General features: G+C 50.3%; 21 non-coding genes and 1 pseudogene across 21 annotated transcripts; all 22 read right to left on the bottom strand.

The window, feature by feature from the left end:
- Positions 1-13: 13 nt before the first annotated feature.
- Positions 14-135, bottom strand: LOC135379467 (U5 spliceosomal RNA). Its single transcript, XR_010418957.1, has one exon. It is a non-coding gene; the product is annotated as a U5 spliceosomal RNA (small nuclear RNA).
- A 187-nt stretch (positions 136-322) lies between these two features.
- Positions 323-444, bottom strand: LOC135379832 (U5 spliceosomal RNA). The gene has a single exon (XR_010419286.1). It is a non-coding gene; the product is annotated as a U5 spliceosomal RNA (small nuclear RNA).
- A 187-nt stretch (positions 445-631) lies between these two features.
- On the bottom strand, positions 632-753 carry LOC135379770 (U5 spliceosomal RNA). The gene has a single exon (XR_010419227.1). It is a non-coding gene; the product is annotated as a U5 spliceosomal RNA (small nuclear RNA).
- A 187-nt stretch (positions 754-940) lies between these two features.
- LOC135379769 (U5 spliceosomal RNA) lies at positions 941-1062 on the bottom strand. Its single transcript, XR_010419226.1, has one exon. It is a non-coding gene; the product is annotated as a U5 spliceosomal RNA (small nuclear RNA).
- Positions 1063-3818: 2756 nt separating this feature from the next.
- Positions 3819-3973, bottom strand: LOC135379596 (U5 spliceosomal RNA; annotated as a pseudogene).
- A 187-nt stretch (positions 3974-4160) lies between these two features.
- LOC135379768 (U5 spliceosomal RNA) lies at positions 4161-4282 on the bottom strand. Its single transcript, XR_010419225.1, has one exon. It is a non-coding gene; the product is annotated as a U5 spliceosomal RNA (small nuclear RNA).
- A 187-nt stretch (positions 4283-4469) lies between these two features.
- LOC135379767 (U5 spliceosomal RNA) lies at positions 4470-4591 on the bottom strand. Its single transcript, XR_010419224.1, has one exon. It is a non-coding gene; the product is annotated as a U5 spliceosomal RNA (small nuclear RNA).
- Positions 4592-9751: 5160 nt separating this feature from the next.
- Positions 9752-9873, bottom strand: LOC135379766 (U5 spliceosomal RNA). The gene has a single exon (XR_010419223.1). It is a non-coding gene; the product is annotated as a U5 spliceosomal RNA (small nuclear RNA).
- Positions 9874-10060: 187 nt separating this feature from the next.
- On the bottom strand, positions 10061-10182 carry LOC135379765 (U5 spliceosomal RNA). The gene has a single exon (XR_010419222.1). It is a non-coding gene; the product is annotated as a U5 spliceosomal RNA (small nuclear RNA).
- Positions 10183-10369: 187 nt separating this feature from the next.
- Positions 10370-10491, bottom strand: LOC135379764 (U5 spliceosomal RNA). The gene has a single exon (XR_010419221.1). It is a non-coding gene; the product is annotated as a U5 spliceosomal RNA (small nuclear RNA).
- A 187-nt stretch (positions 10492-10678) lies between these two features.
- LOC135379763 (U5 spliceosomal RNA) lies at positions 10679-10800 on the bottom strand. Its single transcript, XR_010419220.1, has one exon. It is a non-coding gene; the product is annotated as a U5 spliceosomal RNA (small nuclear RNA).
- A 187-nt stretch (positions 10801-10987) lies between these two features.
- Positions 10988-11109, bottom strand: LOC135379762 (U5 spliceosomal RNA). The gene has a single exon (XR_010419219.1). It is a non-coding gene; the product is annotated as a U5 spliceosomal RNA (small nuclear RNA).
- A 187-nt stretch (positions 11110-11296) lies between these two features.
- Positions 11297-11418, bottom strand: LOC135379761 (U5 spliceosomal RNA). The gene has a single exon (XR_010419218.1). It is a non-coding gene; the product is annotated as a U5 spliceosomal RNA (small nuclear RNA).
- Positions 11419-11605: 187 nt separating this feature from the next.
- LOC135379759 (U5 spliceosomal RNA) lies at positions 11606-11727 on the bottom strand. The gene has a single exon (XR_010419216.1). It is a non-coding gene; the product is annotated as a U5 spliceosomal RNA (small nuclear RNA).
- Positions 11728-11914: 187 nt separating this feature from the next.
- LOC135379758 (U5 spliceosomal RNA) lies at positions 11915-12036 on the bottom strand. Its single transcript, XR_010419215.1, has one exon. It is a non-coding gene; the product is annotated as a U5 spliceosomal RNA (small nuclear RNA).
- A 187-nt stretch (positions 12037-12223) lies between these two features.
- LOC135379756 (U5 spliceosomal RNA) lies at positions 12224-12345 on the bottom strand. Its single transcript, XR_010419214.1, has one exon. It is a non-coding gene; the product is annotated as a U5 spliceosomal RNA (small nuclear RNA).
- Positions 12346-12532: 187 nt separating this feature from the next.
- LOC135379755 (U5 spliceosomal RNA) lies at positions 12533-12654 on the bottom strand. Its single transcript, XR_010419213.1, has one exon. It is a non-coding gene; the product is annotated as a U5 spliceosomal RNA (small nuclear RNA).
- Positions 12655-12841: 187 nt separating this feature from the next.
- LOC135379754 (U5 spliceosomal RNA) lies at positions 12842-12963 on the bottom strand. Its single transcript, XR_010419212.1, has one exon. It is a non-coding gene; the product is annotated as a U5 spliceosomal RNA (small nuclear RNA).
- A 187-nt stretch (positions 12964-13150) lies between these two features.
- Positions 13151-13272, bottom strand: LOC135379753 (U5 spliceosomal RNA). Its single transcript, XR_010419211.1, has one exon. It is a non-coding gene; the product is annotated as a U5 spliceosomal RNA (small nuclear RNA).
- A 187-nt stretch (positions 13273-13459) lies between these two features.
- LOC135379752 (U5 spliceosomal RNA) lies at positions 13460-13581 on the bottom strand. The gene has a single exon (XR_010419210.1). It is a non-coding gene; the product is annotated as a U5 spliceosomal RNA (small nuclear RNA).
- Positions 13582-22040: 8459 nt separating this feature from the next.
- On the bottom strand, positions 22041-22162 carry LOC135379751 (U5 spliceosomal RNA). The gene has a single exon (XR_010419209.1). It is a non-coding gene; the product is annotated as a U5 spliceosomal RNA (small nuclear RNA).
- A 187-nt stretch (positions 22163-22349) lies between these two features.
- LOC135379750 (U5 spliceosomal RNA) lies at positions 22350-22471 on the bottom strand. Its single transcript, XR_010419208.1, has one exon. It is a non-coding gene; the product is annotated as a U5 spliceosomal RNA (small nuclear RNA).
- Positions 22472-26597: the final 4126 nt, after the last annotated feature.

Below are 26597 nucleotides of genomic sequence, written 5' to 3'. Positions count from 1 at the left end.
GAATGATGTAGCCTTCCCCAAACGGGTTAGGCCTATCAAAAATTGACTAGAAGCTCATTGTGCTGTCCCCCTCCACGGTGAACTTTAGTAAAAGGCGAAAGATCAATACGCGGATTTGAAGGGAGACCAGAGCATATGTCCTGAATTTTCAACGTTCGTCGATGCCCTATTTGAAACATTTGAGAGGCAAAGTGGTGGAGTCCTTTCTCTCTCTTTGTTTCTTTTCCTCTATTTGTTTTATCTGTTTTGGGCTGGGGGTGTGGCTGGTCGGGACACGTCCGACCTGGACGCATGTTTTCTCTTTGAATTGAATGATGTAGCCTTCCCCAAACGGGTTAGGCCTATCAAAAATTGACTAGAAGCTCATTGTGCTGTCCCCCTCCACGGTGATCTTTAGTAAAAGGCGAAAGATCAATACGCGGATTTGAAGGGAGACCAGAGCATATGTCCTAAATTTTCAACGTTCGCCGACGCCCTATTTCAAACATATGAGAGGCAAAGTGGTGGAGTCCTGCCTCTCTCTTTCTTTCTTTTCCTCTATTTGTTTTTTCTGTTTTGGGCAGGGGGTGTGGCTGGTCAGGACACGTCCGACCTGGACGCATGTTTTCTCTTTGAATTGAATGATGTAGCCTTCCCCAAACGGGTTAGGCCTATCAAAAATTGTCTAGAAGCTCATTGTGTTGTCCCCCTCCACGGTGATCTTTAGTAAAAGGCGAAAGATCAATACGCGGATTTGAAGGGAGACCAGAGCATATGTCCTAAATTTTCAACGTTCGCCGACGCCCTATTTCAAACATATGAGAGGCAAAGTGGTGGAGTCCTGCCTCTCTCTTTCTTTCTTTTCCTCTATTTGTTTTTTCTGTTTTGGGCAGGGGGTGTGGCTGGTCAGGACACGTCCGACCTGGACGCATGTTTTCTCTTTGAATTGAATGATGTAGCCTTCCCCAAACGGGTTAGGCCTATCAAAAATTGTCTAGAAGCTCATTGTGTTGTCCCCCTCCACGGTGATCTTTAGTAAAAGGCGAAAGATCAATACGCGGATTTGAAGGGAGACCAGAGCATATGTCCTAAATTTTCAACGTTCGCCGACGCCCTATTTCAAACATATGAGAGGCAAAGTGGTGGAGTCCTGCCTCTCTCTTTCTTTCTTTTCCTCTATTTGTTTTTTCTGTTTTGGGCAGGGGGTGTGGCTGGTCAGGACACGTCCGACCTGGACGCATGTTTTCTCTTTGAATTGAATGATGTAGCCTTCCCCAAACGGGTTAGGCCTATCAAAAATTGTCTAGAAGCTCATTGTGTTGTCCCCCTCCACGGTGATCTTTAGTAAAAGGCGAAACTTTATTGGGAAAAGTGCACCAAATTTGCAACCTATTTACAACACATGTACATCTTATTTACATCATATTTACATATACACCACATCATATTTACATATACACCACATCATATACATCATATACACCACATCATATACATCATATACACCACATCATATACATCATATACACCACATATACATCATATTTACATATACACCACACTTGACCGGCTCAGGAGCAGCTCCTACTCAACGGTGCACACTCTAATTATCGCAAATCATGCACTTGAAAGATTTAAAACTTTACTACTATTCTGCCGTTTGATCTTACAAACAATAGCCAATGGCCCTTCCACCTTTTCTTGAAAGCGCTCACTTCCATACAGTCCAGTTCACGCTGTATTTTCTCCTTCAAGTGCAACCGGATGTTAAAGAGTGAGGTCCTCAGGCACACATCACCTCCACCGTACACTCGCCTGTTTCGGGAGCGCCAGATCTCATGCTTGACCTCACCCATGAGAAGTGCAAAAGATGGAACTCGATTAGCAGCCACTGGCAGAGGGTCTGAATAGAGCACAGTGTCGTACTCTATGCGAGGTACGCGAAACACGGTGGCGACTTTCCGCCACAACGCCGCTGCCAACACGCATTCATAGAAAACGTGTCTGTGGTTTTCTAGTCCATTGCAGACCCCGCACAGATTTGAACGAACAAAATGGAATCGGAAGAGCCTCGTTTTCACTGACAGGACATTATGGGACAGTTCCCAGGCCAGGTCTGCACGGTCTCCTTCAAGAACGTTAGCCACTACCAGTCTTCGGTGTTGTCTTTCTTGCACTGTATTATCTGGCATTTTGCACCTTTTATAGAGTTCTTCATAGACTTGCTTTGTCGACAAGTATGGCAGGGTCCCTTCTGGCAGAAAACGCTGCAGAATTCGCGCGTACCTGGCTGCCTCTGCATAGAATGGGGTGGGTTTCTCCGCCTTCGGTCTTGTGTTGTCAAGCCTCTCTCCAAACAGTCTTGCCTCTGTCCCCATGGCATATAGCATGATAGGTTTTGCTATGTGTTCATCTTCTTCTAGTGTCTTTCCTATCTGTACAATTGAGAGGGCCAAAGACTTGAGTCTGACGTCTTGCACTTCGAATCCACCGCATTCCAACGGACCCTGGATCACCCCTCTTTTGACTTTTTCAGGCTTCCCCTGCCAAAACAATGACATGATGGTGCGGTTCAGTTGCTTCGCCGTCTTCTTATTGGGAGGAAAGCCTGTGCCCAAGTACCAGATCTTTGACGTCATTGTCTTCTGTATGATGTCAGCTCTTTCTGCGTAGCTCATTTGCTGTCCATTGTAATCGTCTCGAATACGCTCAAGTTCTTTTCGGACTTTCTTCCAGGATTCGTCGGACGGTCCTCGCATGTCGAACTGGACTCCCAACAGCTTCGCTCCTTGGACAACTGGTACTCCGGCTATCTCTTGCTGCAGCGTCTGACGATGTACCGGTAGGATGGTTGACTTTTCTTTGTTCAGTCTTGCCCCTGATGCTTTCGTGTAGAGCTCCATGATCTGTAGCGCCTCTTGAACTGCGCGTTCTTCCGTTGTACAGATGGTCACATCATCAGCGTAGGCAAAGATTGTCGGTCTTCCCAAGATGCCTGGAAGCGGTACCCGTGCAATCCTCGGACTTGACGCCAGCTTAAGCAACAAAGGCTCTATGCACAGCACGTACAACAGCGGTGATAGTGGGCATCCCTGTCGAACTCCTGACCTCACGTGGAAAACTTGCGTGGTCTTCCCATTCACTTCAATGGCACTAATGGCTCCTCTGTACAGCAGTTCTACGTATCTAAGAAACTTTTCTGGGAGTCCCATTCTTGTTAAAATATAGAACATGTACCGGTGGCTTACGAGGTCAAAGGCCTTTTCCTGGTCAAAGCTCATCAATAACATGGCGAGGTCTTTCTCTTTTGTTACTGCACACAAGTCTCGCAGGGCGCTCAGGTGCGTCTGAATTCCTCTCCCTGGAACCGCACATGCCTGCACCGGTGACACTAAAGCTTGCATGGCCTGCGCCAGTCGCATCTGCAGAACCTTCGCAACGATTTTGTAGTCTGTGTTCATTATCGTGAGCGGTCGCCATGCCTTTAAGTCATTTGCTCGACTCACGTTCTTGCACAGCAACTTCACTATTCCGAGCCTCATTGTCGAAGGGAAAACACCATTCTCTAGACTCCCGTTCAGTATATCGGTGAAGACTTTCCCCAGCTGTGGCCAAAAGGTTTTGTAAAATTCCGACGGCAACCCGTCGGAACCCGGGCTTTTCCCTGCAGATAGCTGTCGGAGAGCTGCTGTCAACTCAGCGGTTGTGATTTCCTTTCCCAACAGTTCCGCACCATTGTCCGACACGTCAGGTTTTTTCTGTTTTGGGCAGGGGGTGTGGCTGGTCAGGACACGTCCGACCTGGACGCATGTTTTCTCTTTGAATTGAATGATGTAGCCTTCCCCAAACGGGTTAGGCCTATCAAAAATTGTCTAGAAGCTCATTGTGTTGTCCCCCTCCACGGTGATCTTTAGTAAATGAGTATTTAATGAGTAAACTGTACACCACAAAAGGCGAAAGATCAATACGCGGATTTGAAGGGAGACCAGAGCATATGTCCTAAATTTTCAACGTTCGCCGACGCCCTATTTCAAACATATGAGAGGCAAAGTGGTGGAGTCCTGCCTCTCTCTTTCTTTCTTTTCCTCTATTTGTTTTTTCTGTTTTGGGCAGGGGGTGTGGCTGGTCAGGACACGTCCGACCTGGACGCATGTTTTCTCTTTGAATTGAATGATGTAGCCTTCCCCAAACGGGTTAGGCCTATCAAAAATTGTCTAGAAGCTCATTGTGTTGTCCCCCTCCACGGTGATCTTTAGTAAAAGGCGAAAGATCAATACGCGGATTTGAAGGGAGACCAGAGCATATGTCCTAAATTTTCAACGTTCGCCGACGCCCTATTTCAAACATATGAGAGGCAAAGTGGTGGAGTCCTGCCTCTCTCTTTCTTTCTTTTCCTCTATTTGTTTTTTCTGTTTTGGGCAGGGGGTGTGGCTGGTCAGGACACGTCCTAGCTGGACGCATGTTTTCTCTTTGAATTGAATGATGTAGCCTTCCCCAAACGGGTTAGGCCTATCAAAAATTGTCTAGAAGCTCATTGTGTTGTCCCCCTCCACGGTGATCTTTAGTAAAAGGCGAAAGATCAATACGCGGATTTGAAGGGAGACCAGAGCATATGTCCTAAATTTTCAACGTTCGCCGACGCCCTATTTCAAACATATGAGAGGCAAAGTGGTGGAGTCCTGCCTCTCTCTTTCTTTCTTTTCCTCTATTTGTTTTTTCTGTTTTGGGCAGGGGGTGTGGCTGGTCAGGACACGTCCGACCTGGACGCATGTTTTCTCTTTGAATTGAATGATGTAGCCTTCCCCAAACGGGTTAGGCCTATCAAAAATTGTCTAGAAGCTCATTGTGTTGTCCCCCTCCACGGTGATCTTTAGTAAATGAGTATTTAATGAGTAAACTGTACACCACAAATGTCTACAACATCAAAGCATCGTCAAAATCCACACACGGGAAACATGACACCAGGACATGCAGTAGGCCTACTGCAGAGCACCCGAGAAAAACTGAAAAATGTGCCAGACTAAGTACAAAAAGCACGCACACAAGAATGCACGACGCCTACTTCCCCATACTTAATCTACAAGTGCCTAAAGTGTAGTAAACATGAATTCAAAATAAGCAGCGCATAATATGCATGAGTAAAGAGAAGAAACAACATGTACACCGTGACTCGGTCCGATCTGTGAAGCGCTTAAAGTTTTATCACAATGTGTCCATTCACGAGGACGAAGATGTCACAGTGACTTCTCCATCGACGGCGGAAGGCGTCTCTGCCAAGCGACTTGAGCTCAGCCTGCAGCTGTGATTTTAGGGCGAGTCGGGTAGACATCATTAGTGTCACAAGGTCCGCTGGCAGACCACCATACACACACCTTGTCCTTGCGCACCAGAGCTGGAAGCAGATCTCCGCTACAAGAAGTATGAACGCGGGCTGCTTCCTCGACGGCACCGGCACCGGGTACAGGAACCTCACAGTGTCGTAGCAGATACCAGGCAGACGATAAAGAGCTGCCACCCTGCGCCACATGGCAGCTGCATTCAGGCAGTCATAGAACACGTGGCGGTGACCTTCTACCTCACCACACACCACACATACGTCCGTTCGGGACAAACCAAAACGGCGGAGTCTCTCCCGTACCGGTAAGATCTCGTGAGAGATTTGCCACAGCACATCCACTCTCCTGCCTTCAATCAGACGGGATGGTATGTTGCGCCGGTTCACTTGGGGCTGAGGACCCTGCACCGGGAAAGACGCCTCGCAAAGGGCTTCATAGAGCTGTCGGACTGACCAGGTTGTAAAGTCTGTGTCCGGGAGGAGCTGGCGAAGTCGCACCGCATACCGTTTCATTATCCAATAAAAAGTCATTAGCCTCTCGGTGTGGGGTCTAGTGTTATCATATGACCCACCGAAATCTCTGATGGATGTACCCAGGAAGAAGACGGCAAGGTCGTGGGATATATGCGATCGATCTCGCAGAATGGCAAAGAGAGAGGCCAGACCCAGCGCTGCGCAGAGGAGCCGAACGTCCGGGAACCGCCATCCGCCCATTTCTGCCGGCCTCATCATCAGCGCTCTCTGAACCCGTTCGGGACGTCCACTCCAAAAAAACCTGAAGGTGAGGCTATTGGCTCGTCGAGCGGTAGCTGTAGAAGGCTGGAAAGCTGTTCCGAAGTACCAGAAGTGCGAACACAGGTGGCGCGAAACGACTTCTGCTCGCTCTCGAAAGTCGAGGACAACGTGGGACAAGGACTCGATCCGGCGAGTTGTGTCCCGTAACGCCAGCTCCCAATTTCTAGTAAGAGGCCCTCTTTGGTTAAAGTGAATGCCCAGGATACGACAGGAATCCTTCACCGGTATCCCATAAGCATCGCTATACGGGAATTCAGTGCCAATGGGTAGGATGGCCGACTTCCTCTCGTTTATCTTCGCACCAGAAGCACGGCTGTACTTGTCGAGACAAGCCAGGACTTGCATGACCGCGTCTGGCGACGGCACGCACACCGTCAAGTCGTCCGCGTAAGCAAACAACGTGGGGAAGCGATGACTTCCTGGGACTGGCAAGCGAGGTAGATGACAGTCCTTGGACAACATTGTAATGGCTACCTCGAACACCAATACATAAAGAAGTGGAGAGAGGGGGCAACCTTGTCGGACTCCCGATTTCACTTCAATGGACGACGATGGTTTGCCATTGACGAGTACCCTGCTTTCTGCTTCCGTGTAGAGGACACGAACGAAGCGTTGGAAGCGCTCGCCGAGTCCCGCTCGACGGAGAACGTAGAAGAGGAATTCGTGACAAACCCGGTCGAACGCCTTTTCCTGGTCGAACGACACCATGAGAGCTGAAGACCGGCGATCAGCTACCCAGTAGAAGATGTCGCGCAGGGCGAAAAGATGTTGTTGAACGCTTCTACCGGGAACTGCACACGCTTGGGCGGGAGAGATGATCGAGTCCAACACCCGTGAAAGACGCATCTGTATGACCTTGGCCAGTATCTTGTAGTCCGTATTCAACAGAGTGATCGGACGCCAAGCTGAAAGTTCTTGGGAGCGCATCGGGTCTTTGCATAGGAGTTTGATCAAGCCGCAGCGGGAGGATTCAGGAAGGACTCCTTTCTCAATGGCTATGCAGAACACTTCTCCGAGAGCGCCACCAAGATATTTCCAGAAGCGTAGGTAGAGCTCTACAGGAAGACCGTCTGGTCCCGGTGTCTTTCCTTTCCTCATCTCTTTAGCCGCTTGATAAATTTCTGTGACTGATATGTCTAAATCCAAGTCTCCCGACTGGTCAGGCGGGAGGCTAGGATACTCAGCGCAGACTTGGTCCCACAGCGAAGATTCCACGGGCTTCTGAGAAAATAAGCGGGCGTAGTACGCGTGACAAGTCGCCAAAAGATCCTCCATTGTGGACGCAACTGTCCCATCATCCTTTATGAGTTGGTCCATGTGTACGCGCGGAGTGTGACGATTTTCCCCAAGAGCCGTCTGCACATGACCAGGAATTCGCCGACTCCCGGGCTCATTGCCTGGTGCCGTCCACCTTTGGGCATTATGCCAAAGGAGAGCTGAGAGTTGGGCCTGCATCTCTCTGTACGCGCACTTCTCCTCTTGGGTAGACAATCCACATTCTAGAAGTCCCCGAAGCCCTACCTGCAGTATGCGGATATCCTTCCGCCGTTCCGAAGCCCTCTTCTTTCCCCACTTGATGAAAATGTCCCGTAGGCCGACCTTCACGCTATCCCACCACGCAAGCGATTTTTCCTCTTGTAGCTTGTCCATCAGATAACGTTCGACGTCTCCCACCACCATCTCGTCCTCCAAAAGAGAAACATTAAGGCGCCAGGGGGACGGTTGAGGGCCGAACCCAATGGGATCCTGTGTCTCTAGAACGAGGGCCTTGTGATCGGAAAAAAACTGTGCGGAAGTGCCGACTTGCACAACGGCGCAGCCCGTCACCAACGGCAGCACAGTCCCCGTCACATAAAAACGGTCAAGTCTAACATGACGTTCACCGGCACTGAAGGTGAAACCCGGCGTGGTACCGTAAACATGGACCCAGACGTCAGTTAAGACGCAAGCTGAAAGAAGGCGCCTCAATTCTCTTGATTTCCAGATCTGGTGTCTCTGGGTGCCACCGGTTCTGTCGTATGTTTCATTGATGACGCAGTTGAAATCTCCTCCAAAAATTACATCTCTTTTCCCATGCAGATATGGATCGATGCTTCTGAAGAAATCATTTCTCTCCTGATCATCTGTTGGAGCATAGACACACAGTACGCGCTGGTCACGGCCTCGAAGCGAAATATCCACCGATATTAATCTCCCTTCAAAGTCAAAAGAGTGTCGAAGTACGGTGCCGGGAAAACGTCGAGTAAAGAGCACTGCTACACCCCTCGACCTTGAATGGCCGAAACTGAAATAGCCTTTCACACCGAGTCTATTTTCAAAATCTCTTGCTTCGGAGAGACAGGAAAAATGAGTTTCCTGTAGAAGAACGACATCGACCTGTAAAACGTCCATGAGCGATCCGAGCATCCTCTGTTTTTTATGCTGTCGGAGTCCTCTTACATTAAGCGACATCACCTTCATGGAGTTGATCAAGGGGAGGGGAGACTGGCGGCTTGTCACTGCTCCTGGGCTTTTTATTATCCCGTTTTCTGCGGGAATCAGGGCTCTTCACTGGCACTGTACGCCACCCCTCTTCTTGGCACGACACTGCCACCGATCCATTGGAATCGGTGGAGGCATGGGGTCTCTTCTGAGCGTGAACGTTTACGGCACACCCTTCGGACGAAACAGGTAGAGCACGGTGATCGTCCTCCTCCGCGTCTTCGTCGATTATTAATGGCACATCCGAGACATCACTGCCACTCACGGAGTTGGTGTCATTCGGGTCGTTTGCCTGGAAGGACGAAACATCGCCGGGAGGAACGGGCCGGGGATCGACAATCGGGCACTCCGCAGTGGCGGGAGCCACATCTTTCATCTGGCCAGCAACCTGGCCCTCAACAACCTGGCACTCCGCAGTGGCGGGGGCCTCGTTATCATTGACAACAGAGGGCGCAGTGGCGTCCTCCATAAGCGCATCTTGATCAGTCAGAGTCACCTCCCGACGGAGTTCCTGACGGAGGTCCAGGGGAAGGTCATCTCCGCCATCCTGTTCAACCAGGACGGTGTTCTCCGTGGCCACACTAGCGTACGTAGACACCCGACAGCGGGTAGTCCAGTGATCCGCCCCACATTTCTTGCAACGTTCCTCACACGATGCAGCCTCATGGCCGTATGCCCCGCATCGACGACACCGCGGAGTAGTACAGTCTACAGCGAAATGGCCTTCCTGGCTACATCGGCGGCACAACTTCCGCATACCTGAATACAGGCATGTTGCTTGGAAGCCTCTGACCGTAAAAAAATTCGGCACTTCCTTGGCTACCTCCATAAGTACCTTGCGAGCACCCGTCTCCACTGTCGGATACTCCCGATACTTTTCACGGTGAGATTTAATCACCCTACCGTACCTGGATAGGACATCTTTAGTAAAAGGCGAAAGATCAATACGCGGATTTGAAGGGAGACCAGAGCATATGTCCTAAATTTTCAACGTTCGCCGACGCCCTATTTCAAACATATGAGAGGCAAAGTGGTGGAGTCCTGCCTCTCTCTTTCTTTCTTTTCCTCTATTTGTTTTTTCTGTTTTGGGCAGGGGGTGTGGCTGGTCAGGACACGTCCGACCTGGACGCATGTTTTCTCTTTGAATTGAATGATGTAGCCTTCCCCAAACGGGTTAGGCCTATCAAAAATTGTCTAGAAGCTCATTGTGTTGTCCCCCTCCACGGTGATCTTTAGTAAAAGGCGAAAGATCAATACGCGGATTTGAAGGGAGACCAGAGCATATGTCCTAAATTTTCAACGTTCGCCGACGCCCTATTTCAAACATATGAGAGGCAAAGTGGTGGAGTCCTGCCTCTCTCTTTCTTTCTTTTCCTCTATTTGTTTTATCTGTTTCGGGCAGGGGATGTGGCTGGTCAGGACACGTCCTAGCTGGACGCATGTTTTCTCTTTGAATTGAATGATGTAGCCTTCCCCAAACGGGTTAGGCCTATCAAAAATTGTCTAGAAGCTCATTGTGTTGTCCCCCTCCACGGTGATCTTTAGTAAAAGGCGAAAGATCAATACGCGGATTTGAAGGGAGACCAGAGCATATGTCCTAAATTTTCAACGTTCGCCGACGCCCTATTTCAAACATATGAGAGGCAAAGTGGTGGAGTCCTGCCTCTCTCTTTCTTTCTTTTCCTCTATTTGTTTTTTCTGTTTTGGGCAGGGGGTGTGGCTGGTCAGGACACGTCCTAGCTGGACGCATGTTTTCTCTTTGAATTGAATGATGTAGCCTTCCCCAAACGGGTTAGGCCTATCAAAAATTGTCTAGAAGCTCATTGTGTTGTCCCCCTCCACGGTGATCTTTAGTAAAAGGCGAAAGATCAATACGCGGATTTGAAGGGAGACCAGAGCATATGTCCTAAATTTTCAACGTTCGCCGACGCCCTATTTCAAACATATGAGAGGCAAAGTGGTGGAGTCCTGCCTCTCTCTTTCTTTCTTTTCCTCTATTTGTTTTTTCTGTTTTGGGCAGGGGGTGTGGCTGGTCAGGACACGTCCGACCTGGACGCATGTTTTCTCTTTGAATTGAATGATGTAGCCTTCCCCAAACGGGTTAGGCCTATCAAAAATTGTCTAGAAGCTCATTGTGTTGTCCCCCTCCACGGTGATCTTTAGTAAAAGGCGAAAGATCAATACGCGGATTTGAAGGGAGACCAGAGCATATGTCCTAAATTTTCAACGTTCGCCGACGCCCTATTTCAAACATATGAGAGGCAAAGTGGTGGAGTCCTGCCTCTCTCTTTCTTTCTTTTCCTCTATTTGTTTTTTCTGTTTTGGGCAGGGGGTGTGGCTGGTCAGGACACGTCCTAGCTGGACGCATGTTTTCTCTTTGAATTGAATGATGTAGCCTTCCCCAAACGGGTTAGGCCTATCAAAAATTGTCTAGAAGCTCATTGTGTTGTCCCCCTCCACGGTGATCTTTAGTAAAAGGCGAAAGATCAATACGCGGATTTGAAGGGAGACCAGAGCATATGTCCTAAATTTTCAACGTTCGCCGACGCCCTATTTCAAACATATGAGAGGCAAAGTGGTGGAGTCCTGCCTCTCTCTTTCTTTCTTTTCCTCTATTTGTTTTTTCTGTTTTGGGCAGGGGGTGTGGCTGGTCAGGACACGTCCGACCTGGACGCATGTTTTCTCTTTGAATTGAATGATGTAGCCTTCCCCAAACGGGTTAGGCCTATCAAAAATTGTCTAGAAGCTCATTGTGTTGTCCCCCTCCACGGTGATCTTTAGTAAAAGGCGAAAGATCAATACGCGGATTTGAAGGGAGACCAGAGCATATGTCCTAAATTTTCAACGTTCGCCGACGCCCTATTTCAAACATATGAGAGGCAAAGTGGTGGAGTCCTGCCTCTCTCTTTCTTTCTTTTCCTCTATTTGTTTTTTCTGTTTTGGGCAGGGGGTGTGGCTGGTCAGGACACGTCCGACCTGGACGCATGTTTTCTCTTTGAATTGAATGATGTAGCCTTCCCCAAACGGGTTAGGCCTATCAAAAATTGTCTAGAAGCTCATTGTGTTGTCCCCCTCCACGGTGATCTTTAGTAAAAGGCGAAAGATCAATACGCGGATTTGAAGGGAGACCAGAGCATATGTCCTAAATTTTCAACGTTCGCCGACGCCCTATTTCAAACATATGAGAGGCAAAGTGGTGGAGTCCTGCCTCTCTCTTTCTTTCTTTTCCTCTATTTGTTTTTTCTGTTTTGGGCAGGGGGTGTGGCTGGTCAGGACACATCCGACCTGGACGCATGTTTTCTCTTTGAATTGAATGATGTAGCCTTCCCCAAACGGGTTAGGCCTATCAAAAATTGTCTAGAAGCTCATTGTGTTGTCCCCCTCCACGGTGATCTTTAGTAAAAGGCGAAAGATCAATACGCGGATTTGAAGGGAGACCAGAGCATATGTCCTAAATTTTCAACGTTCGCCGACGCCCTATTTCAAACATATGAGAGGCAAAGTGGTGGAGTCCTGCCTCTCTCTTTCTTTCTTTTCCTCTATTTGTTTTATCTGTTTCGGGCAGGGGATGTGGCTGGTCAGGACACGTCCTAGCTGGACGCATGTTTTCTCTTTGAATTGAATGATGTAGCCTTCCCCAAACGGGTTAGGCCTATCAAAAATTGTCTAGAAGCTCATTGTGTTGTCCCCCTCCACGGTGATCTTTAGTAAAAGGCGAAAGATCAATACGCGGATTTGAAGGGAGACCAGAGCATATGTCCTAAATTTTCAACGTTCGCCGACGCCCTATTTCAAACATATGAGAGGCAAAGTGGTGGAGTCCTGCCTCTCTCTTTCTTTCTTTTCCTCTATTTGTTTTTTCTGTTTTGGGCAGGGGGTGTGGCTGGTCAGGACACGTCCGACCTGGACGCATGTTTTCTCTTTGAATTGAATGATGTAGCCTTCCCCAAACGGGTTAGGCCTATCAAAAATTGTCTAGAAGCTCATTGTGTTGTCCCCCTCCACGGTGATCTTTAGTAAAAGGCGAAAGATCAATACGCGGATTTGAAGGGAGACCAGAGCATATGTCCTAAATTTTCAACGTTCGCCGACGCCCTATTTCAAACATATGAGAGGCAAAGTGGTGGAGTCCTGCCTCTCTCTTTCTTTCTTTTCCTCTATTTGTTTTATCTGTTTCGGGCAGGGGATGTGGCTGGTCAGGACACGTCCTAGCTGGACGCATGTTTTCTCTTTGAATTGAATGATGTAGCCTTCCCCAAACGGGTTAGGCCTATCAAAAATTGTCTAGAAGCTCATTGTGTTGTCCCCCTCCACGGTGATCTTTAGTAAAAGGCGAAAGATCAATACGCGGATTTGAAGGGAGACCAGAGCATATGTCCTAAATTTTCAACGTTCGCCGACGCCCTATTTCAAACATATGAGAGGCAAAGTGGTGGAGTCCTGCCTCTCTCTTTCTTTCTTTTCCTCTATTTGTTTTTTCTGTTTTGGGCAGGGGGTGTGGCTGGTCAGGACACGTCCGACCTGGACGCATGTTTTCTCTTTGAATTGAATGATGTAGCCTTCCCCAAACGGGTTAGGCCTATCAAAAATTGTCTAGAAGCTCATTGTGTTGTCCCCCTCCACGGTGATCTTTAGTAAAAGGCGAAAGATCAATACGCGGATTTGAAGGGAGACCAGAGCATATGTCCTAAATTTTCAACGTTCGCCGACGCCCTATTTCAAACATATGAGAGGCAAAGTGGTGGAGTCCTGCCTCTCTCTTTCTTTCTTTTCCTCTATTTGTTTTATCTGTTTCGGGCAGGGGATGTGGCTGGTCAGGACACGTCCTAGCTGGACGCATGTTTTCTCTTTGAATTGAATGATGTAGCCTTCCCCAAACGGGTTAGGCCTATCAAAAATTGTCTAGAAGCTCATTGTGTTGTCCCCCTCCACGGTGATCTTTAGTAAAAGGCGAAAGATCAATACGCGGATTTGAAGGGAGACCAGAGCATATGTCCTAAATTTTCAACGTTCGCCGACGCCCTATTTCAAACATATGAGAGGCAAAGTGGTGGAGTCCTGCCTCTCTCTTTCTTTCTTTTCCTCTATTTGTTTTTTCTGTTTTGGGCAGGGGGTGTGGCTGGTCAGGACACGTCCTAGCTGGACGCATGTTTTCTCTTTGAATTGAATGATGTAGCCTTCCCCAAACGGGTTAGGCCTATCAAAAATTGTCTAGAAGCTCATTGTGTTGTCCCCCTCCACGGTGATCTTTAGTAAATGAGTATTTAATGAGTAAACTGTACACCACAAATGTCTACAACGTCAAAGCATCGTCAAAATCTACACACGGGCAACATGACACCAGGACATGCAGTAGGCCTACTCACGCCGAGCACCCGAGAAAAACTGAAAAATGTGCTAGACTAAGTACAAAATGCACACACACAAGAATGCACGACGCCTACTTCCCCATACATAATCTACAAGTGCCTAAAGTGTAGTACACATGAATTCAAAATAACCAGCGCATAATATGCATGAGAAAGAAAAGAAACAACAACAGGTACACCGTGACTCGGCCCGATCTGTGACGCGCTTAAAGTTTTATCACGACGTGTCCATTCACGAGGACGAAGATGTCACAGTGACTTCTCCATCGACGGCGGAAGGCGTCTCTGCCAAGCGACTTGAGCTCAGCCTGCAGCTGTGATTTTAGGGCGAGTCGGGTAGACATCATTAGTGTCACAAGGTCCGCTGGCAGACCGCCATACACACACCTTGTCCTTGCGCACCAGAGCTGGAAGCAGATCTCCGCTACAAGAAGTATGAACGCGGGCTGCTTCCTCGACGGCACCGGCACCGGGTACAGGAACCTCACAGTGTCGTAGCAGATACCAGGCAGATGATAAAGAGCTGCCACCCTGCGCCACATGGCAGCTGCATTCAGGCAGTCATAGAACACGTGGCGGTGACTTTCTACCTCACCACACACCACACATACGTCCGTTCGAGACAAACCGAAACGGCGGAGTCTCTCCCGTACCGGTAAGATCTCGTGAGAGATTTGCCACAGCACATCCACTCTCCGGCCTTCAATCAGACGGGACGGTATGTTGCGCCGGTTCACTTGGGGTTGAGGACCCTGCACCGGGAAAGACGCCTCGCAAAGGGCTTCATAGAGCTGTCGGACTGACCAGGTTGTAAAGTCTGTGTCCGGGAGGAGCTGGCGAAGTCGCACCGCATACCGTTTCATGATCAAATAAAAAGTCATTAGCCTCTCGGTGTGGGGTCTAGTGTTATCATATGACCCACCGAGATCTCTGATGGATGTACCCAGGAAGAAGACGGCAAGGTCGTGGGATATATGCGATCGATCTCGCAGAATGGCAAAGAGAGAGGCCAGACCCAGCGCTGCGCACAGGAGCCGAACGTCCGGGAACCGCCATCCACCCATTTCTGCCGGCCTCATCATCAGCGCTCTCTGAACCCGTTCGGGACGTCCACTCCAAAAAAACCTGAAGGTGAGGCTATTGGCTCGTCGAGCGGTAGCTGTAGAAGGCTGGAAAGCTGTTCCGAAGTACCAGAAGTGCGAACACAGGTGGCGCGAAACGACTTCTGCTCGCTCTCGAAAGTCGAGGACAACGTGGGACAAGGACTCGATCCGGCGAGTTGTGTCCCGTAACGCCAGCTCCCAATTTCTAGTAAGAGGCCCTCTTTGGTTAAAGTGAATGCCCAGGATACGACAGGAATCCTTCACCGGTATCCCATAAGCATCGCTATACGGGAATTCAGTGCCAATGGGTAGGATGGCCGACTTCCTCTCGTTTATCTTCGCACCAGAAGCACGGCTGTACTTGTCGAGACAAGCCAAGACTTGCATGACCGCGTCTGGCGACGGCACGCACACCGTCAAGTCGTCCGCGTAAGCAAACAACGTGGGGAAGCGATGACTTCCTGGGACTGGCAAGCGGGGTAGATGACAGTCCTTGGACAACATTGTAATGGCTACCTCGAATACCAATACATAAAGAAGTGGAGAGAGGGGGCAACCTTGTCGGACTCCCGATTTCACTTCAATGGACGACGATGACTTGCCATTGACGAGTACCCTGCTTTCTGCTTCCGTGTAGAGGACACGAACGAAGCGTTGGAAGCGCTCGCCGAGTCCCGCTCGACGGAGAACGTAGAAGAGGAATTCGTGACAAACCCGGTCGAACGCCTTTTCCTGGTCGAACGACACCATGAGAGCTGAAGACCGGCGATCAGCTACCCAGTAGAAGATGTCGCGCAGGGCGAAAAGATGTTGTTGAACGCTTCTACCGGGAACTGCGCACGCTTGGGCGGGAGAGATGATCGAGTCCAACACCCGTGAAAGACGCATCTGTATGACCTTGGCCAGTATCTTGTAGTCCGTATTCAACAGAGTGATCGGACGCCAAGCTGAAAGTTCTTGGGAGCGCATCGGGTCTTTGCATAGGAGTTTGATCAAGCCGCAGCGGGAGGACTCAGGAAGGACTCCTTTCTCAATGGCTATGCAGAACACTTCTCCGAGAGCGCCACCAAGATATTTCCAGAAGCGTAGGTAGAGCTCTACAGGAAGACCGTCTGGTCCCGGTGTCTTTCCTTTCCTCATCTCTTTAGCCGCTTGATAAATTTCTGTGACTGATATGTCTAAATCCAAGTCTCCCGACTGGTCAGGCGGGAGGCTAGGATACTCAGCGCAGACTTGATCCCACAGCGAAGATTCCACGGGCTTCTGAGAAAATAACCGGGCGTAGTACGCGTGACAAGTCGCCAAAAGATCCTCCATTGTGGACGCAACTGTCCCATCATCTTTTATGAGCTGGTCCATGTGTACTCGCGGAGTGAGACGATTTTCCCCTAGAGCCGTCTGCACATGACCAGGAATTCGCCGACTCCCGGGCTCATTGCCTGGTGCCGTCCACCTTTGGGCATTATGCCAAAGGAGAGCTGAGAGTTGAGCCTGCATCTCCTTGAACGCGCACTTCTCCTCTTGGGTAGACAACCCACATTCTAGAAGTCCCCGAAGCCCTACCTGCAGTATGCGGATATCCTTCCGCCGTTCTGAAGCCCTCTTCTTTCCCCACTTGATGAAAATGTCCCGTAGGCCGACCTTCACGCTATCCCACCACGCAAGCGATTTTTCCTCTTGCAGCTTGTCCATCAGATAACGTTCGACGTCTCCCACCACCATCTCGTCCTCCAAAAGAGAAACATTAAGGCGCCAGGGGGACGGTTGAGGGCCGAACCCAATGGGATCCTGTGTCTCTAGAACGAGGGCCTTGTGATCGGAAAAAAACTGTGCGGAGGTGCCGACTTGTACAACGGCGCAGCCCGTCACCAACGGCAGCACAGTCCCCGTCACATAAAATCGGTCGAGTCTAACATGACGTTCACCGGCACTGAAGGTGAAGCCCGGCGTGGTACCGTAAACATGGACCCAGACGTCGGTTAAGACGCAAGCTGAAAGAAGGCGCCTCAATTCTCTTGATTTCCAGATCTGGTGTCTCTGGGTGCCACCGGTTCTGTCGTATGTTTCATTGATGACACAGTTGAAATCTCCTCCAAAAATAACATCTCTTTTCCCATGCAGATATGGATCGATGCTTCTGAAGAAATCATTTCTCTCCTGGTCATCTGTTGGAGCATAAACACACAGTACTCGCAGGTCACGGCCTCGAAGCGAAATATCCACCGATATTAATCTCCCTTCAAAGTCGAAAGAGTGTCGAAGTACGGTGCCGGGAAAACGTCGAGTAAAGAGCACGGCTACACCCCTCGACCTTGAATGGCCGAAACTGAAATAGCCTTTCACACCGAGTCTATTTTCAAAATCTCTTGCTTCGGAGAGACAGGAAAAATGAGTTTCCTGTAGAAGAACGACATCGACCTGTAAACCGTCCATGAGCGATCCGAGCATCCTCTGTTTTTTATGCTGTCGGAGTCCTCTTACATTAAGCGACATCACCTTCATGGAGTTGATCAAGGGGAGGGGAGACTGGCGGCTTGTCACTGCTCCTGGGCTTTTTATTATCCCGTTTTCTGCGGGAATCAGGGCTCTTCACTGGCACTGTACGCCACCCCTCTTCTTGGCACGACACTGCCACCGATCCATTGGAATCGGTGGAGGCATGGGGTCTCTTCTGAGCGTGAACGATTACGGCACACCCTTCGGACGAAACAGGTAGAGCACGGTGCTCGTCCTCCTCCGCGTCTTCGTCGATTATTAGTGGCACATCCGAGACATCACTGCCACTCACGGAGTTGGTGTCATTCGGGTCGTTTCCCTGAAAGGACGAAACATCGCCGGGAGGAACGGGCCGGGGATCGACAATCGGGCACTCCGCAGTGGCGGGAGCCACATCTTTCATCTGGCCAGCAACCTGGCCCTCAACAACCTGGCACTCCGCAGTGGCGGGGGCCTCGTTATCATTGACAACAGAGGGCGCAGTGGCGTCCTCCATAAGCGCATCTTCATCAGTCAGAGTCACCTCCCGACGGAGTTCCTGACGGAGGTCCAGGGGAAGGTCATCTCCGCCATCCTGTTCAACCAGGACGGTGTTCTCCGTGGCCACACTAGCGTACGTAGACACCCGACAGCGGGTAGTCCAGTGATCCGCCCCACATTTCTTGCAACGTTCCTCACACGATGCAGCCTCATGGCCGTATGCCCCGCATCGACGACACCGCGGAGTAGTACAGTCTACAGCGAAATGGCCTTCCTGGCTACATCGACGGCACAACTTCCGCATACCTGAATACAGGCATGTTGCTTGGAAGCCTCTGACCGTAAAAAAGTTCGGCACTTCCTTGGCTACCTCCATAAGTACCTTGCGAGCACCCGTCTCCACTGTCGGATACTCCCGATACTTTTCACGGTGAGATTTAATCACCCTACCGTACCTGGATAGAACATTGTCGAGGTCATCGTCAGGTAACTCCGTAGGAAGATGAAGCACCGTAATGACCTTGATGGAAGAGGCCATTGACACCAGGGGATAGTCCTTGTTCATTATAGTCAAGGAGCCCAGCACACGTAGTACGTCCACAGCCCGCATTGTGTGGACTGTTATGAAAAACCGTCCTGGACTGGGGGGTCGGACCGACCGGAGTTCTCGCAGCGGAATCGCAGAAAGCACGGCATCCATGACATGCTTGACTCTTACTGTTGGGTCAGTATGCAAGAAGAAGGACATGTCCTGACGAAGTTGCGCCGCCAACTCCCGTGGGAACCCTCCGGAACCCATCTCGGGGCGTTGCGACGCAATAATAACGGGTAAAGGCTGAGAAAATTGGCACAAAAGGTAAATTTAACGGAGCAGTGGAAGATAAACACTGCCGAACAAACGTCGTCGTCGTCGATCTTTAGTAAAAGGCGAAAGATCAATACGCGGATTTGAAGGGAGACCAGAGCATATGTCCTAAATTTTCAACGTTCGCCGACGCCCTATTTCAAACATATGAGAGGCAAAGTGGTGGAGTCCTGCCTCTCTCTTTCTTTCTTTTCCTCTATTTGTTTTTTCTGTTTTGGGCAGGGGGTGTGGCTGGTCAGGACACGTCCGACCTGGACGCATGTTTTCTCTTTGAATTGAATGATGTAGCCTTCCCCAAACGGGTTAGGCCTATCAAAAATTGTCTAGAAGCTCATTGTGTTGTCCCCCTCCACGGTGATCTTTAGTAAATGTTTATTGAGAATAGTAAACTACTTAAGACATCACATACCTATCACCATCCCATTCAGAACCCTACATACATACATACATACATGCATACATACATACATACATACATACATACATGGAACAATTATCCTTTGGATACCAAAAAGAGACTAGAAATAACAACAAAAACAATGACAGACAACCAAGAAAAGAGTAGGCCTACTCAAAATACAAGTAAAACACGCGACATTTCAAGTTTCAAACACCCACTTACACGACTCGACAGGAAAATACCAACAAGGTTATACAAGGAATCACCCAGAGCACGGGAATACGGAAATGCACACACACCAGCACCAGCTCACGTGACACCTCATAAAGATCAGAACTGCATCACAATCTGTCCCTGCACGAAAACGAACAGGTTGTGATGTGACTTCCACCTCCTGCGAAAAGCGTCCCTGCCGAGCGATCTGAGTTCAGCCTGTAGCCGTGTCCTCAGGGCTACCCTACAAGCCATCATCAGTGACACCAGGCTCGTCGGCTGGGCACCGTACACTGATCGGGTGCGAGCACACCATAGCTGGAAGGTGACCTCTGCTACGAGTAGCACAAATGAAGGTTGTTTTCGAGCGGGCACGGGGATGGGGTCGAGAAGATGAACGGTATCATAGCACACACCAGGCAGGCGATATATGGCCGCTACCCTCCTCCACATGGCAGCTGCGTTGACGCACTCGTAGAAAGTATGGCGATGAGTCTCGACAGCTCTGCATAACACGCACTCATCTGATCGGGACAAGCCGAAGCGACGTAGGCGGGCCCTCACCGGTAGGACATCGTGGGAGTGCTGCCAGAGCACATCGACCCTCGAGCTCTCGATCAGGCGCGAGGAAATACGGCTGCGATTTCCCGATGTTGCCTGGGTGGGGAAGCTTATTTCGCAGAGAGCCTCGTACAACTGCCTAACGGACCACATAGGAAAGTCGCTGTCCGGCAGGTGGCGATGGAGACTGATTGCATAGCCACGCATGATCCTGTAGAACGTCATCAACCGTTCCGCGTGGGGTCGCCGGTGATCAAACGAGCCTCCAAAATCCCTGATAGAGGTGCCCGTGAAGAAGACGGCCAGATCGTGCGAGATGTGCGTAGAGTCACGCAGGACCGCGAATAGAGAAGCGAGGCCTAAAGCCGCACAAAACAGTCGTACATCCGGGATCCTCCATCCTCCTACATCCGGTGCCCTCATCATCACTGCTCTTGTCACTCGTTCGGGACGGCCAGACCAGAAGTACCGAAACATAATGCTGTTGGCTCTACGGGCTGTTACAGTTGCTGGTTGAAAGGCAGCTCCGAAGAACCAGAAACGCGAACATAGGTGTCGTCCTATAACCTCTGCACGGTCTCTGAAGCCCAAGGACACCGCTGAAAGTGAGTCGATCCGGTCCGCTGCATCTCGCACAGCGTTTGCCCAATTCCTGGTGAGTGGGCCTCTTCGATTGAAATAGATCCCAAGGATGCGACAACACTCTTTGACAGGTATGCCATACGCGTCTGTGTATGGAAAATCGGCGCCAACTGCCAGGATTGACGACTTCCGCTCGTTCACCTTTGCACCGGACGCACGACTGTACTTTCCCAAGACGTCCAGAACTTCCTTAACTGCAGCTGGCGAAGGCAAGCACACGGTAAGGTCATCCGCGTACGCGAATAGCGTCGGGAAGCGATGACTGCCTGGTACAGGAAGCCTGGGCACCCTGCTCTCCTTAGATAACATCCTGATTGCGACTTCGAACACGAGAACGTACAGGATAGGCGACAAGGGACATCCCTGCCTTACACCCGTGTGCACCGGGAAGGCTGCAGATGGTCTGCCATTCACGAGCACTTGACTGGTTGCTCCAGAGTACAGGACACGAACAAAGCGTTGAAGACGTTCGCCAAAGCCCGCTCGCTGCAAGATGTAAAACAGGAAGGCGTGGCAGATCCGGTCAAAGGCTTTCTCTTGATCAAAGGAGACGACGAGTGCTGACGATCTTCTGTCTGCGACCCAGTAAAGGATGTCACGCAAGGCAAAGAGATGCTGCTGGATACTTCGACCAGGAACCGAACATGCCTGTGCAGGAGAGATTATAAGGTCCAGAACTCTCGAAATTCGAAGCTGGAGGACTTTGGCAAACAACTTGTAGTCTACGTTCAGCAGAGTAATCGGTCGCCAGGCAGACAGGTCTTCAGAACGTGAGCGGTCTTTGCACAAAAGTGTGATTAATCCACAGCGGGTGGATTCTGGGAGAATGCCCTGTTCGAGAGAAGCGCCGAAAATGTCCCGGAGAGCCCCGCCAAGGCAGTCCCAGAAGCGAAGATAAAACTCCACGGGTAGGCCATCCGGACCCGGTGTCTTTCCCTTCCTCATAGCCTTTGCAGCCACGAAAAGTTCGTGGACGGAAACGTCGAGATCTAAGTCACTTGACTGATCTGATGTCAAACTTGGGAAGTCTTCGCATACTTCATCCCACAGCGAGGCGTCCGCATCTTTCTTTGAGAACAGTCGGGCGTAAAAGGCGAAAGATCAATACGCGGATTTGAAGGGAGACCAGAGCATATGTCCTAAATTTTCAACGTTCGCCGACGCCCTATTTCAAACATATGAGAGGCAAAGTGGTGGAGTCCTGCCTCTCTCTTTCTTTCTTTTCCTCTATTTGTTTTATCTGTTTCGGGCAGGGGATGTGGCTGGTCAGGACACGTCCTAGCTGGACGCATGTTTTCTCTTTGAATTGAATGATGTAGCCTTCCCCAAACGGGTTAGGCCTATCAAAAATTGTCTAGAAGCTCATTGTGTTGTCCCCCTCCACGGTGATCTTTAGTAAAAGGCGAAAGATCAATACGCGGATTTGAAGGGAGACCAGAGCATATGTCCTAAATTTTCAACGTTCGCCGACGCCCTATTTCAAACATATGAGAGGCAAAGTGGTGGAGTCCTGCCTCTCTCTTTCTTTCTTTTCCTCTATTTGTTTTTTCTGTTTTGGGCAGGGGGTGTGGCTGGTCAGGACACGTCCGACCTGGACGCATGTTTTCTCTTTGAATTGAATGATGTAGCCTTCCCCAAACGGGTTAGGCCTATCAAAAATTGTCTAGAAGCTCATTGTGTTGTCCCCCTCCACGGTGATCTTTAGTAAAAGGCGAAAGATCAATACGCGGATTTGAAGGGAGACCAGAGCATATGTCCTAAATTTTCAACGTTCGCCGACGCCCTATTTCAAACATATGAGAGGCAAAGTGGTGGAGTCCTGCCTCTCTCTTTCTTTCTTTTCCTCTATTTGTTTTTTCTGTTTTGGGCAGGGGGTGTGGCTGGTCAGGACACGTCCTAGCTGGACGCATGTTTTCTCTTTGAATTGAATGATGTAGCCTTCCCCAAACGGGTTAGGCCTATCAAAAATTGTCTAGAAGCTCATTGTGTTGTCCCCCTCCACGGTGATCTTTAGTAAATGAGTATTTAATGAGTAAACTGTACACCACAAATGTCTACAACGTCAAAGCATCGTCAAAATCTACACACGGGCAACATGACACCAGGACATGCAGTAGGCCTACTCACGCCGAGCACCCGAGAAAAACTGAAAAATGTGCTAGACTAAGTACAAAATGCACACACACAAGAATGCACGACGCCTACTTCCCCATACATAATCTACAAGTGCCTAAAGTGTAGTACACATGAATTCAAAATAACCAGCGCATAATATGCATGAGAAAGAAAAGAAACAACAACAGGTACACCGTGACTCGGCCCGATCTGTGACGCGCTTAAAGTTTTATCACGACGTGTCCATTCACGAGGACGAAGATGTCACAGTGACTTCTCCATCGACGGCGGAAGGCGTCTCTGCCAAGCGACTTGAGCTCAGCCTGCAGCTGTGATTTTAGGGCGAGTCGGGTAGACATCATTAGTGTCACAAGGTCCGCTGGCAGACCGCCATACACACACCTTGTCCTTGCGCACCAGAGCTGGAAGCAGATCTCCGCTACAAGAAGTATGAACGCGGGCTGCTTCCTCGACGGCACCGGCACCGGGTACAGGAACCTCACAGTGTCGTAGCAGATACCAGGCAGATGATAAAGAGCTGCCACCCTGCGCCACATGGCAGCTGCATTCAGGCAGTCATAGAACACGTGGCGGTGACTTTCTACCTCACCACACACCACACATACGTCCGTTCGAGACAAACCGAAACGGCGGAGTCTCTCCCGTACCGGTAAGATCTCGTGAGAGATTTGCCACAGCACATCCACTCTCCGGCCTTCAATCAGACGGGACGGTATGTTGCGCCGGTTCACTTGGGGTTGAGGACCCTGCACCGGGAAAGACGCCTCGCAAAGGGCTTCATAGAGCTGTCGGACTGACCAGGTTGTAAAGTCTGTGTCCGGGAGGAGCTGGCGAAGTCGCACCGCATACCGTTTCATGATCAAATAAAAAGTCATTAGCCTCTCGGTGTGGGGTCTAGTGTTATCATATGACCCACCGAGATCTCTGATGGATGTACCCAGGAAGAAGACGGCAAGGTCGTGGGATATATGCGATCGATCTCGCAGAATGGCAAAGAGAGAGGCCAGACCCAGCGCTGCGCACAGGAGCCGAACGTCCGGGAACCGCCATCCACCCATTTCTGCCGGCCTCATCATCAGCGCTCTCTGAACCCGTTCGGGACGTCCACTCCAAAAAAACCTGAAGGTGAGGCTATTGGCTCGTCGAGCGGTAGCTGTAGAAGGCTGGAAAGCTGTTCCGAAGTACCAGAAGTGCGAACACAGGTGGCGCGAAACGACTTCTGCTCGCTCTCGAAAGTCGAGGACAACGTGGGACAAGGACTCGATCCGGCGAGTTGTGTCCCGTAACGCCAGCTCCCAATTTCTAGTAAGAGGCCCTCTTTGGTTAAAGTGAATGCCCAGGATACGACAGGAATCCTTCACCGGTATCCCATAAGCATCGCTATACGGGAATTCAGTGCCAATGGGTAGGATGGCCGACTTCCTCTCGTTTATCTTCGCACCAGAAGCACGGCTGTACTTGTCGAGACAAGCCAAGACTTGCATGACCGCGTCTGGCGACGGCACGCACACCGTCAAGTCGTCCGCGTAAGCAAACAACGTGGGGAAGCGATGACTTCCTGGGACTGGCAAGCGGGGTAGATGACAGTCCTTGGACAACATTGTAATGGCTACCTCGAATACCAATACATAAAGAAGTGGAGAGAGGGGGCAACCTTGTCGGACTCCCGATTTCACTTCAATGGACGACGATGACTTGCCATTGACGAGTACCCTGCTTTCTGCTTCCGTGTAGAGGACACGAACGAAGCGTTGGAAGCGCTCGCCGAGTCCCGCTCGACGGAGAACGTAGAAGAGGAATTCGTGACAAACCCGGTCGAACGCCTTTTCCTGGTCGAACGACACCATGAGAGCTGAAGACCGGCGATCAGCTACCCAGTAGAAGATGTCGCGCAGGGCGAAAAGATGTTGTTGAACGCTTCTACCGGGAACTGCGCACGCTTGGGCGGGAGAGATGATCGAGTCCAACACCCGTGAAAGACGCATCTGTATGACCTTGGCCAGTATCTTGTAGTCCGTATTCAACAGAGTGATCGGACGCCAAGCTGAAAGTTCTTGGGAGCGCATCGGGTCTTTGCATAGGAGTTTGATCAAGCCGCAGCGGGAGGACTCAGGAAGGACTCCTTTCTCAATGGCTATGCAGAACACTTCTCCGAGAGCGCCACCAAGATATTTCCAGAAGCGTAGGTAGAGCTCTACAGGAAGACCGTCTGGTCCCGGTGTCTTTCCTTTCCTCATCTCTTTAGCCGCTTGATAAATTTCTGTGACTGATATGTCTAAATCCAAGTCTCCCGACTGGTCAGGCGGGAGGCTAGGATACTCAGCGCAGACTTGATCCCACAGCGAAGATTCCACGGGCTTCTGAGAAAATAACCGGGCGTAGTACGCGTGACAAGTCGCCAAAAGATCCTCCATTGTGGACGCAACTGTCCCATCATCTTTTATGAGCTGGTCCATGTGTACTCGCGGAGTGAGACGATTTTCCCCTAGAGCCGTCTGCACATGACCAGGAATTCGCCGACTCCCGGGCTCATTGCCTGGTGCCGTCCACCTTTGGGCATTATGCCAAAGGAGAGCTGAGAGTTGAGCCTGCATCTCCTTGAACGCGCACTTCTCCTCTTGGGTAGACAACCCACATTCTAGAAGTCCCCGAAGCCCTACCTGCAGTATGCGGATATCCTTCCGCCGTTCTGAAGCCCTCTTCTTTCCCCACTTGATGAAAATGTCCCGTAGGCCGACCTTCACGCTATCCCACCACGCAAGCGATTTTTCCTCTTGCAGCTTGTCCATCAGATAACGTTCGACGTCTCCCACCACCATCTCGTCCTCCAAAAGAGAAACATTAAGGCGCCAGGGGGACGGTTGAGGGCCGAACCCAATGGGATCCTGTGTCTCTAGAACGAGGGCCTTGTGATCGGAAAAAAACTGTGCGGAGGTGCCGACTTGTACAACGGCGCAGCCCGTCACCAACGGCAGCACAGTCCCCGTCACATAAAATCGGTCGAGTCTAACATGACGTTCACCGGCACTGAAGGTGAAGCCCGGCGTGGTACCGTAAACATGGACCCAGACGTCGGTTAAGACGCAAGCTGAAAGAAGGCGCCTCAATTCTCTTGATTTCCAGATCTGGTGTCTCTGGGTGCCACCGGTTCTGTCGTATGTTTCATTGATGACACAGTTGAAATCTCCTCCAAAAATAACATCTCTTTTCCCATGCAGATATGGATCGATGCTTCTGAAGAAATCATTTCTCTCCTGGTCATCTGTTGGAGCATAAACACACAGTACTCGCAGGTCACGGCCTCGAAGCGAAATATCCACCGATATTAATCTCCCTTCAAAGTCGAAAGAGTGTCGAAGTACGGTGCCGGGAAAACGTCGAGTAAAGAGCACGGCTACACCCCTCGACCTTGAATGGCCGAAACTGAAATAGCCTTTCACACCGAGTCTATTTTCAAAATCTCTTGCTTCGGAGAGACAGGAAAAATGAGTTTCCTGTAGAAGAACGACATCGACCTGTAAACCGTCCATGAGCGATCCGAGCATCCTCTGTTTTTTATGCTGTCGGAGTCCTCTTACATTAAGCGACATCACCTTCATGGAGTTGATCAAGGGGAGGGGAGACTGGCGGCTTGTCACTGCTCCTGGGCTTTTTATTATCCCGTTTTCTGCGGGAATCAGGGCTCTTCACTGGCACTGTACGCCACCCCTCTTCTTGGCACGACACTGCCACCGATCCATTG

The sequence above is a fragment of the Ornithodoros turicata genome, chromosome 1, assembly GCF_037126465.1.
Source record: "Ornithodoros turicata isolate Travis chromosome 1, ASM3712646v1, whole genome shotgun sequence".
NCBI classification, from domain to species: Eukaryota; Metazoa; Arthropoda; class Arachnida; order Ixodida; family Argasidae; genus Ornithodoros; species Ornithodoros turicata.
Note: the sequence above shows the minus strand (reverse complement) of the source record. Positions and strands in the feature narration are given on the sequence as shown.